This window comes from Pyrus communis, chromosome 11, assembly GCF_041283825.1.
Source record: "Pyrus communis isolate YQ-2024b chromosome 11, ASM4128382v1, whole genome shotgun sequence".
NCBI classification, from domain to species: Eukaryota; Viridiplantae; Streptophyta; class Magnoliopsida; order Rosales; family Rosaceae; genus Pyrus; species Pyrus communis.
In genome coordinates this window covers 4,899,370-4,910,000 of record NC_142575.1, presented here as the reverse complement: position 1 = coordinate 4,910,000, position 10,631 = coordinate 4,899,370, and the positions used below count along the sequence as shown (strand labels likewise).

Genomic DNA, 10,631 nt, shown 5'->3' with positions numbered 1-10,631 from the left:
AATTTTGAGAATTATTGCTTCCGCTGTGTTCATTATGATGTCTGAAGATTGAGGTAATTGTGGTTTCTTAATCCTTTATATGAATAAAGATATGCATAAAATATGCCTTGTACAGACCAAATATTAGTAAGATAAAAGAAAGATGAAATCGTGGTTTGATGACATTAATAAGTTTTTGTTTGTCTAAGAGATATTAACGTTCATGGTTTGTCTTTTTTATGGGAATTTGTGTCGATGGATTCTGGCCGTCACTTTGATGATGATTTTGGGTCGGCGCGTCTGTAACAATGGCGATTTACTTCGATAATTTGCAATGGTACGAGGTCCATCGGAATTGGGAGTGATGGCAATCCGCATGGATGGGTCTCGAGCATTGATGAATAATTTGTTTCGTTGATTTGGAACCAAGGAATTGCAATCGGGTTGACGAACATGGGTCCAATGATGCATTCAGGTAACTCAGTTCACTGTTTCATGCATGATTAATTGTTCTCCTATATGCGTGATTATAGTACGAAGAGTTGGAGCATAATGAATTAGGGCTTTTGCTATTTCGAGTATGCTTGTTTGTTTATATATATATATTGTGAAGGCATGATTAAACTCGAAATCCCTATAGATGCCAACTTGTGATTTATGTGAGATGTCTGGAATCATCCTTTGCTGTATAAATAAATTAGTGTATGTCTAGATATACTCTTCTATTTTTCATTAAAGAGTCCATGCGTATGCATTGTTTCATGTATGAATCTCGATACATTTAAATTGCGGGGAGCTACACATGCACATCTTAGTGTCAATTCTTGATTTTCAATTAGTTTGATTTAGATCAAGTTTGGGTTGGAATGGATTTGATTGTATATAATATGCAAGTCGGCAGGTATTATAAAGCAATAAATACAAATGCATATACGAAGTGGATGCCAATTGTTTTGTGATTTATATATAATAGCATATATGAATGAAATCTGTACCCATATGGAGACAGCATTCGTGCACAGACGTTGTAATTATGGGCATACAGTTTTATCTATATCAAATAGAACTTGCATAAGTTTCTCTGCATATTGATGCATGCATACAAGAAAATATATGAACAGATGAATGAGCATATATATGTGAAATATGTTTTGGGTAGAATCGTTATTGTGCATATATGACGGATCAGTATACAGTGTAATTTGGGTTTTATTTTGTAATGATCTTATTTTCATTAGTTGACCCAAATTAGATTTTGTGGCTTGAAGACTTGAAACTGATCTTTGAGAAGCAATGGCATTGCGTGAGACTTCAATGCGAAATGTTCTGTTGCCAACTCTTATTAGGTATTTTGTATATATAGTTTTAAGACCTAAAAATTGATCGGGAGATGAATGGCATCATTTGAACTTAAATGCATGGCATTGAAAATTTAATTAGTTGTTTTGGCATTGACCTTAATCTTAAAAAATTTACTGGTATGATTATATAGGTCAAGCTATAAATTTTGAGAATTAGCTTGTCTCATCCATATACAGGGATGATAAACAAATTGCTTATGTGAACTATTGTCTATATTATTGTACAACACAAATTGACATTGCCGAATGCATATTGATTTAATTTATGAATTCATAAGAGAGCATGTGCTTATTGTATTGTGAAAATCATCAAGTTTACGATGCATGCTTATTATATATATATATATATATATATATATATATATATATATATATATATATATATATTTGTGATTTCATATATGATGCATGCTTCCGCTATTATGCTTTGGTTGAAATCACAAATAGTGAGGAAGATGAACTTTGAGTTTTCCAGAAGAAATAGTGGTCTTGATTATCTCGTTTTAATCAAGACATATTGTTGTGATATATATCCAGACATTATCAAAATTTGGTTGATCTTGCTCGATGGATATTGAACTAGTTAGGATCAAATTGAATGCAAGAATATTGTGTTTGCTATTCTGATTTTGATCATTGTTGAAACTGGTGATTTTGGGTTTATGTGAGATAAGTTTTTCCGAATGGATTGTGACTATCTTTTGATACATAGACTGTTTGCCTAATGGTTTAGGTGTATTTGACTAAACTGAGATTATGCAATTGGTAAGGAATCGGGAATCAATTGGTTCATATCTCCGGTTTCTTTATTGGTTGTGCAGTACATTCTGCTTATACTTAAGTGGGAGAATCATATGTTCAAATGTAAGCATAAGGCTATTTAGGCGGGCCATTATAATTCATTTGGATGCTTGCAAACCAGTTTATGGTTTTATTGAAGCAATTGGTTGAATTATTTATGTTACTTAATTTGTTTAAGTAATGAGAAGTTTAGTGCTATTTGCTGGAACTAAACTTAACTTGATATAGTGGGAGCAAACCAATTTATGTGTTTGTTCTAGTCAAGTAAAATCACATTGTTGTAAATACAAATTGGATGAATGTGATCATGGAATCTGTTTGCATATTGGTTACGGCAATTGATCACATTGATAAGACATTCAGTGTATTGCAATGACTGATAGTTAATACAGTTGATATTAACTTATACTTAACTTGTTTGTGTTAAGTATGGCCTAGATAAGTGGGAGCAAACTGGTTTGGTTTTACTATATTGGTTAAGTGGGAGCAAATTGGTTTGGTTTTGCTATATTGGTTCACATAATTACAAAGTGCAAATTAAGTATGTTGTGACTTTTGAGTTAATTCTGTGATGTAACAAAAAAGATTCTTAAGTTCAATACTTTAAAATGCATAGGTAAGTTGTATGTAAGGTTAAGCTTTTGTTATCCAAAAGATTTGGTGATCGCTTCTATGAATATGATAAAGTTGTTGATTGGATCATAACTATGCTATTCATACAATTATGAATAATTTTAAGTTGACAGCCTACTGTCAAGAATGTTTGGTATTTTTTATTTTGGGCTATATGAGTGGGAGTAGACATCTTGGTTTACTCTTGAGCTTAAATACATTGCTATGAACATGAACCGAACATTGTGATTTGTAAGTTAAATCTGTATTTTGTGTTGCAGAGGCAATTATAAATTCATTGTTTTGGTCTATGTAAGCTGGTTGTGTCTATATACTAGTGTGTTGATGAATGACTTATGTGATCACCTTTATATTGAATTTGAGATGATTATTTACTGTTGCGAATCATACTCAAGTGGGAGAATGTTAGAGTATGAGTGTGATTCTCACAATTTAGTAATAATCATTGTTATTGGTATAAAGAGGTCTTAATGTGTTTATAAGAGTTAATTCAACTTTGGTTTGGATTGAAACTCTACTGTTGGCTTGAGAATAGAACTCATACTTGTACAAGGATTTGGTCTTGTATTTCTTGTAGGATTATTATAGGGTAATCCAGATTTTGTAGTATAAAAACCACAAGCCCCTGCTCTCACAAAAATACGCTCTTATTGTTCCAATTACCTATAACTTGGAGAGCATTGAGTTTTGCAGAGAGGAGAAGGTTGTGTGTAGATTTCTCTAATGGCTCTTAATCCTAATTTGTTGAACATAGTTATGATATGGTGTCTAGCACTATTCTTTCCTTTGATCAATGCCGTAAAGAACATGTGTGTTGCTGCCGATGCATGTCGCGCTCAGGACAGATGAGGGAGGAAACACGATAGCCTTGCGTTGGTACAGAAACAAATCCAATCTTCACCATGTGTGGGATAGGGAGATCATACAACAAACTATGAAGGACTATTATGACAGAACACACGGGAAAGACTTCGGCAAACAGTTTTGCTGGTATGTGTTGCAGATATTACTTTAGTATTTGCATATATAGAATATTTGGAGTGATGATTGTGATTTAGTTAGTTAAATCTTATGTTCTTGGCTAGTTTGTTATAGAGCTTATATGGTTGCTCTTACAATTTCTACACACAAGTAACAGAGAGAAACCCTAACGAGGTCTTAACAATGGAGATGGAGGTTTGTGGGGTAATGTGCCTCTGGGTTTTTATGAAAATTCGCTGCTGGGTTCTAACGGTATGCCGCTGGGTTTTTGCTTTCATCCGACCGATCAGGAATTGATCACTTTCTTCCTTTACAATACAGCCCTCCACACAGAGTACTGTGAGAATTTAATCTACGAGTTCGACCTCTTCGGCAACACTCCACCGTGGGTGGTTTGGCAGAATGTCGGCGGACTTGGACTTGACGATCAAGATTTGTACTTCTTCTGCCAACTCAAGACTAGAAGCCAGACACGCATCAAACGTGAAATTGACGCCGGAGGTCAATGGAGCGAATCCAATTCAAAGCCAGTTAAGGATTTGCAGAATGAAAAAGCTATTGGGAAAATGAAGAATTTGGGGTATGAGAAGGAAGGGTGTGAGCACGACGGTGACTGGCTCTTGGAAGAGTACAGCATTCTTCCTAGTGTAGTTGCTGGCGCTGGTCACTCCGATCACGAAATTGGGAACGTGGTGCTCTGCCGACTTAAAAATAATTCTAGGAGTGGAAACAAGAAGAATTATTCGAATTCAACCCAACAAGTGAACGAGCAGCCGGCAAAAAAGAGAGCAAGAAAGGAAGTCGGGAAGGGCGAAAAAGAAGGCAAGAAAAGAAGTCAAGGAGAAATCGGCGAAAACAAAAGCAAGAAACAAAGTGGGTTGGCAAAATACTACTAGTGTGAACACCCATAACATTGAGGAACTACAAAAATGCCCTAGTACTAACAGTGCTCCTGTCGTGCCCTTCGATGAAAGTAATTACAAGATGATTAGTGACGCTATTAATCATGATCAGCAGTGCATAAGCAACATTGACAGTAGTACGATGCCCACAATTTTTTCTGAGCACGATTATGTGCCGATGACGAGTTATGTTCCATCTTATCCGATAAGCTTGGCCAGCGAAGGTGGTGAGTCACTTTTGAAGGATGAAGGCTTTGTTTTTGACAACGGTGAAGAAATGTTTTTTGACCTCGACGATTTGTTGGCACCAGTAGACTGTAAATCTGCATGGTCACAAGAGGAGCTGCCTCAGATTGATGAAACGCAAGTGCCTTTGCCGTTCGATGGGATGAATTGTTGGAACAACTGTTTGTGGATGGACAATTGTGTACAATGATCAGTAGAGGAGGAGACGTTTGGTTCCTACGGTCCTATCTATTTTCAACGGCAAGAAATTGTAATTTCTTTTTTAGTCTATATAAGATGTAATTGTGATTAAGGCTAATTTTGACGGTGATAGGTTGTAAGTTCTTTTTTAGTTTATATATAAGATGTTTCTTTGATTTCTTGTTGTTATTGACTTAATTTCTGTAGCAAATTCGTTATAATGATGAACGTTTAGTTGGTTAAGCACAGAAACTCATTGGCATTACAATGAAAGAATCCATGGCAGTAAATATTCCGTCGGAGCCAATAAAAGATCGATCAAATGTTTGTTCGGAAAAGTTTAATCACACAAATACAGATTCACAGAACCAGTTCAGATCGAATGGATAAATAAGAGATTGCATAATTATGAAGAGCAAAATGAAATCATTATATTCCCTACAACATTAAAAGACGTCCCAGTAACAGGACCACCACATCGCTTGAGACAATCCATGTCGTTGCACCAAGGCACATCTGTTCCTGCAGCATTCAAGACATCCAGGCACATCTGTTGTTGCACCACGTCAGATGCTAATGTCCTTTGAGGGTTGCTTGGAATTAAAGTTTCAATTTTACCTTCCATGGACTTTCTTAAATCAACTATCCTAATCTGACCACCATCTGATTGTTAATCTAACAATGTGTAACAATTCAGTCCTCATCATGACCTGCATTGTTGTTGAGTCCATCCGATCCAAAGCAATCCTAATTCAAGACGCGTGAAACACCACATCTTACACCTGTATTTCCATGTAATTGCTAAAGAATCACTGCTAGTGACCAGTCATAACTTACTCTACTATCTACAAATATCTGCCTGGCACTGTGATAACCATTGATTCGTCCCTATTCCTATGCAAAAAGTAACCAAAACAAGATTAAGATAGTAGTCTTCTTACAGACTTCTTCATACTTCAAAATATGTCCCAGTTATCAATGTAGAACCTAGAGAATTAGGGACGAAGGAGATTAAAGAGATGCAATGCAACACTCTGAAAGCATATAGATGACACGATAACAGATCGCACCAAAGCAAAGTAGCAAACAATATCTCAAAGCACATTATAATAAAATTTCACCAGTAGAGAACTACACCCATCTGTAGTTTCTTATGCACCAACATGTAAGGTATTTTTAACCGTCATCCCCAATTTAAAGCTTAGGTCAAGAGAAACAGTCACATAAGAAACAAATAACTTAGGACTGATCATTCTACCGTTCTGCTAACTCATTTCAGATGAGAAAGCATTGAAGGATAAAGAACAAGTTCAACGGTAACTTCTGGCCGGTTAGGGAATGGTCAGAACAAACTATAGGGGAAGAAAAACAACTACAAGAAAGCATCTAGATGGTCCTGAATAACTAAAGACATCCAAATCAACGAAACACATACGATCAGATGTCCGAACCTACAAACTCGCCACATATTAAATTTTAAATAGATTGAACAAACTAGAAAACCCAAAATTACACTTTTTTTCTTTTGATACGTTACTATTCCACTCATGACTCATGAGGTGAGAAAACAATTGAAGCATAATGAACAAGTAAGCATTATAGACAAATTGTATTCGCTGATCAATCAATGATAAAGGTTGTTGTTCCTACGAAAGCATTCTGAAACAACACCATACATTCATCATAGCATTTATACTGTCCTATTATACCATCGGTTGAGACTGTTGAGTACCGAACCATTACGGCTCCTCCCTAGTTGCCATTGCCAAACATGAATCCAGTTTATGATATTGTTTGGACCCAATTTTACACCATATGTCCGTGCAATTAAGGTCGTTGAGTGAGCATAGCTTCACACCGTTAGATAGAAAAGTGAAGATAATTTTGTTAAAGGATAATATTATGATTTTTTATCATAATAATTATTAGAAGACGGAATTATATTAGCATTATATCTCCAAGCAAGAGGTGTGGTTCAAATGGGATTGGGACTCTTGTCATCGGATTGGAGCAGCATGGGTTTGATCAGAATTGTTAGGATGCATGATCTCCATGCATGCATTGGATAATGATGAAGTAAAAAAATAATGTGATGTGATAATGACAAGTGAGGTGATATTGCAATTTGCTTGCAATTAGCTTTTGCATGTTGAAGTGTGTGGAATTAGATGACATGGCTGGAGGAGTTGTTTTAATAGAAGGCCATGTTATTGGGCTTGACACACGCGTTGAATTTCTATCAAGAAATTTAAGTTCACAAGGAGATCAAAAAGGATTCGGTTTGGTCACTGGTGGTATATCAAGAATATTCTAGCATCACAAAGAGACGGGTGCAATTTGGAAAACGTATTGGCAGATCGCAGCTAAAGAGTACGAAGGAAACCTCACTTGTAATATCCCACATCGACCAACGGGGAAGGGGTGATGTGCCTTATTATGTACATGCTCCCCTCCCTATAGCATGAGACCTTTTGGGAACTCACTGACTTCGGATTCCATCGGAACTCCGAAGTTAAGCGAGTTCGGGCGAGAGCAATCCCAGGATGGGTGACCCATTAGGAAGTTCTCGTCTAAGTTCTCAGAAACAAAACCGTGAGGGTGTGGCCGGGGCCCAAAGCGGACAATATCATGCTACGACGGAGTCGAAACTGGGATGTGACATCATTACTATAAATATAAGACGATATGCAACATGGAAAGGCCCCCTCTAATTCAACACACAAATTGGCCTGAACAAACCCACTAGGAAGTTCTCGTGTGAGTTCTCATAAACAAAACCGTGAGGGCGTGGCCGGGGCCTAAAGCAGACAATATCATGCTACGGCGAAGTCGAGACTGGGATGTGACATCACTACTATAAATATAAGACGATATGCAACATGGAAAGGCCCCCTCCAGTTCAACACACAAATTGGCCTGAACAAACCTCTCAAACACCTTGAGATTTTTATTTTCTTTTTTCCTCCAACACATCTTCAGTTTGGATAAACAGCACTGTGAAGGCAACCAGCGACATCTTCAGATTGGAAAACAACACTGGAGTAGTAGAATCAGCCAACCGATGAGCACCTTCAGTTTGGATAAACAACACTGATTCGAGACCAACTGGTTATTTATCCAAGTCTTGGTCAACAAGGATTTCTGAGTCCTTGTTGGTAGAGGTCATCTCATCAGCCTTTTCGGTGAAATGAGGTGTTACCAATTCACTACATTCAGCACATTGAAAGCCAAATTTGATATTGAACTTCGCAGAACTAGTAGCCTTGTCTTCAGGCTCTAGACCCGAATGCTGAGACGTGTTCTTTCCTCAGCCGCAATCGTAAGATAAAGAAGTCAACAGCTCGCCCAACACCACATCAACATATTTTACTCCCCAACCGAACTCGGGCGACGAGTTGGTACACCCCACACATAACTGAATGACATAGTTAGCTTATTAATTAATCGGTCTGCGCGCCACGTAGGCTTGGTAGTTTTTAGGATCAATGGATATCCTAGCCAATCACAAATAGTGCACTTGCAAATGACAAAGCAATTCAAATACAATGTACAAGTAAAGCAATTCACACTAAATTGAACCACAAGCATTTTATCAAACAGTTGGCAGGCAACTCACATCGTAATCCGAATTACTAAGACTATTACCTTGCCGGATTTTATCCGACTCGATTACAAACTTCCACTCTCCTCCTCATCGTACTTAGCAACAATGATGGCACATCGGTGGTGAACGATCAATAAAACGAGTTAAAATTACCCTCCATATGGATAATAAAAAAGCGTGTGTTTGATGGCCGAAAATTAAAGAGTGTGTGAGAAGTAAAAAGGGACGTATGGATATCACACCCCAATAAAAAAATATCATCCACCGTTGGATGGGACTAGATCAAACGAATGAAAATACCATATGTAACACCAGTTATTGTAGCAATGCACTACGCATCCCGCAAGAGACAGAGTTTCTAAATTGAACGGAAACCCTTCCGAGTCTAAGTTTTACTCATTCTCCGATCAATCAAATCTTCAAGAACAAACTCTAAAGCAGGTTTCAAAATGCGTTAAGCGTTAGTCGAGCAGCGGACATGCGTCTAGCGCCTAGCGGCGAGCAAAGTCTAATGACTAGCGCCTAGGTCGGTGAATAATTTTGAGTCCAATTTTGCATCTTTTGAGCAACAAAAAATTGTTCCTTCAGCCCATTTATATTCTTAAGACTTTGATCGTATGGACCTCATGAATCTTCCAATTCAACTTGACAATTACATTCATGATAAGAAGATGCATAGTAAGTTTTGAACATTGAAAGGAATTAGTGATCTTACAAAGGTGTGCAAACCACAAGTTTGTCTATAAGCTTCTTATATTCGTTTTAGTGTTAACAGTGCAACCTCTCAAAACTAAATACTTTGGATTTCTATACAACTTTTTTCTCTTTCTTGCACACTTAAGGGAAAATCAATGAAGAGAACCCTTCTCAAGAAATAAAGCAACAACTGAGATATAAAAAATGGATACCTTCAATGATATTGCGTACACAGTAGCACTCAAGCGCTATCTACGGTGGGTCATCGCGATGCTTCCCTTATCTGAGAGAGGTGTGGACATGAAGGCCCCCATCAATGTGGAGGGTGATCTTGGTTGTGTAACAGTCTACTCATAGCAAAAAGATGAGTATATGTCGATGAGCAAAGTCCTTCCCTAAACAAATCCTTGGACCCGCCTGTTTATGTAAGTCACAAAGTTTCTTCAGTTCTTTTTTTGTTTCCAATAAATAATAAATAAATAAAATGTGGCATGTATCGATGCTATTTTCTTACGCTGAAGGCTATAAATTTGAAGGGCTCTCTTCTTGAAAAACACCATTTTCGTCGAACCATCTCTTTGACCGAAATTCTTGTGTATCATCACCCGTGACAAGATGTAAAACTTGCCAATGAGTTCGGGTTCACATGTGTGTCACATGACCTCCATTTCAAAGATATTTCGGTTACTCCACGTCCATGTCCCCGTACCCAACGTATGTTGACACATAACAATGAACTCCATTCATATATAATTATATATACCTAATTCCGTCTAAATTTCCAACCCTTGTTCCGTCTAATTCCGTCGGGTTCACGTGTTTCACATGGCTTAATGCGTCGGTCATATGGTATGCCTAACGTTGGTTATCATGCTGATCAGGATATATGTCAACACAATGTCTCCATCTTTTCTTTTGTAGAAGTTTAAAGCTCTACTTGGAATTGTCTTTTGAAGAAAGCATTTTCTCTTATTACCATTATACGCCACACTCCACCTAAACATCATATTCGTTGTCTATGAGAAATCATCTTTAAAATCTCGTCTTTGTCATTAGTACGAAAAAGAAATGTTCATAAACTTTGATTTGTGTATTTTCTTGTGCACTTCTAGAGTTTTGTCAAGTTAGGGGTTTAGGGTTTTTTGAATTTCGGGGTATTAGGTTTCCTAATGGGCTGGAAAGTATCAGATAACTAAAGAACAAGAGAGGGTAATTCTACCGTTGGAAAAAAAAAGTAAAACAATTTGG

General features: G+C 37.2%; 1 long non-coding RNA gene and 1 pseudogene across 1 annotated transcript; one reads left to right on the top strand and one right to left on the bottom strand.

Moving 5' to 3' along the window:
- The first annotated feature begins 3,925 nt into the window (after window positions 1–3,925).
- Window positions 3,926–5,136, top strand: LOC137743167 (uncharacterized; annotated as a pseudogene).
- A 4,271-nt stretch (window positions 5,137–9,407) lies between these two features.
- Window positions 9,408–10,081, bottom strand: LOC148692722 (uncharacterized). Its single transcript, XR_015953041.1, has 2 exons — window positions 9,898–10,081; window positions 9,408–9,800 (listed from the first exon to the last, which is right to left on the bottom strand). It is a non-coding gene; the product is annotated as an uncharacterized LOC148692722 (long non-coding RNA).
- Between the last annotated feature and the right edge of the window lie 550 nt (window positions 10,082–10,631).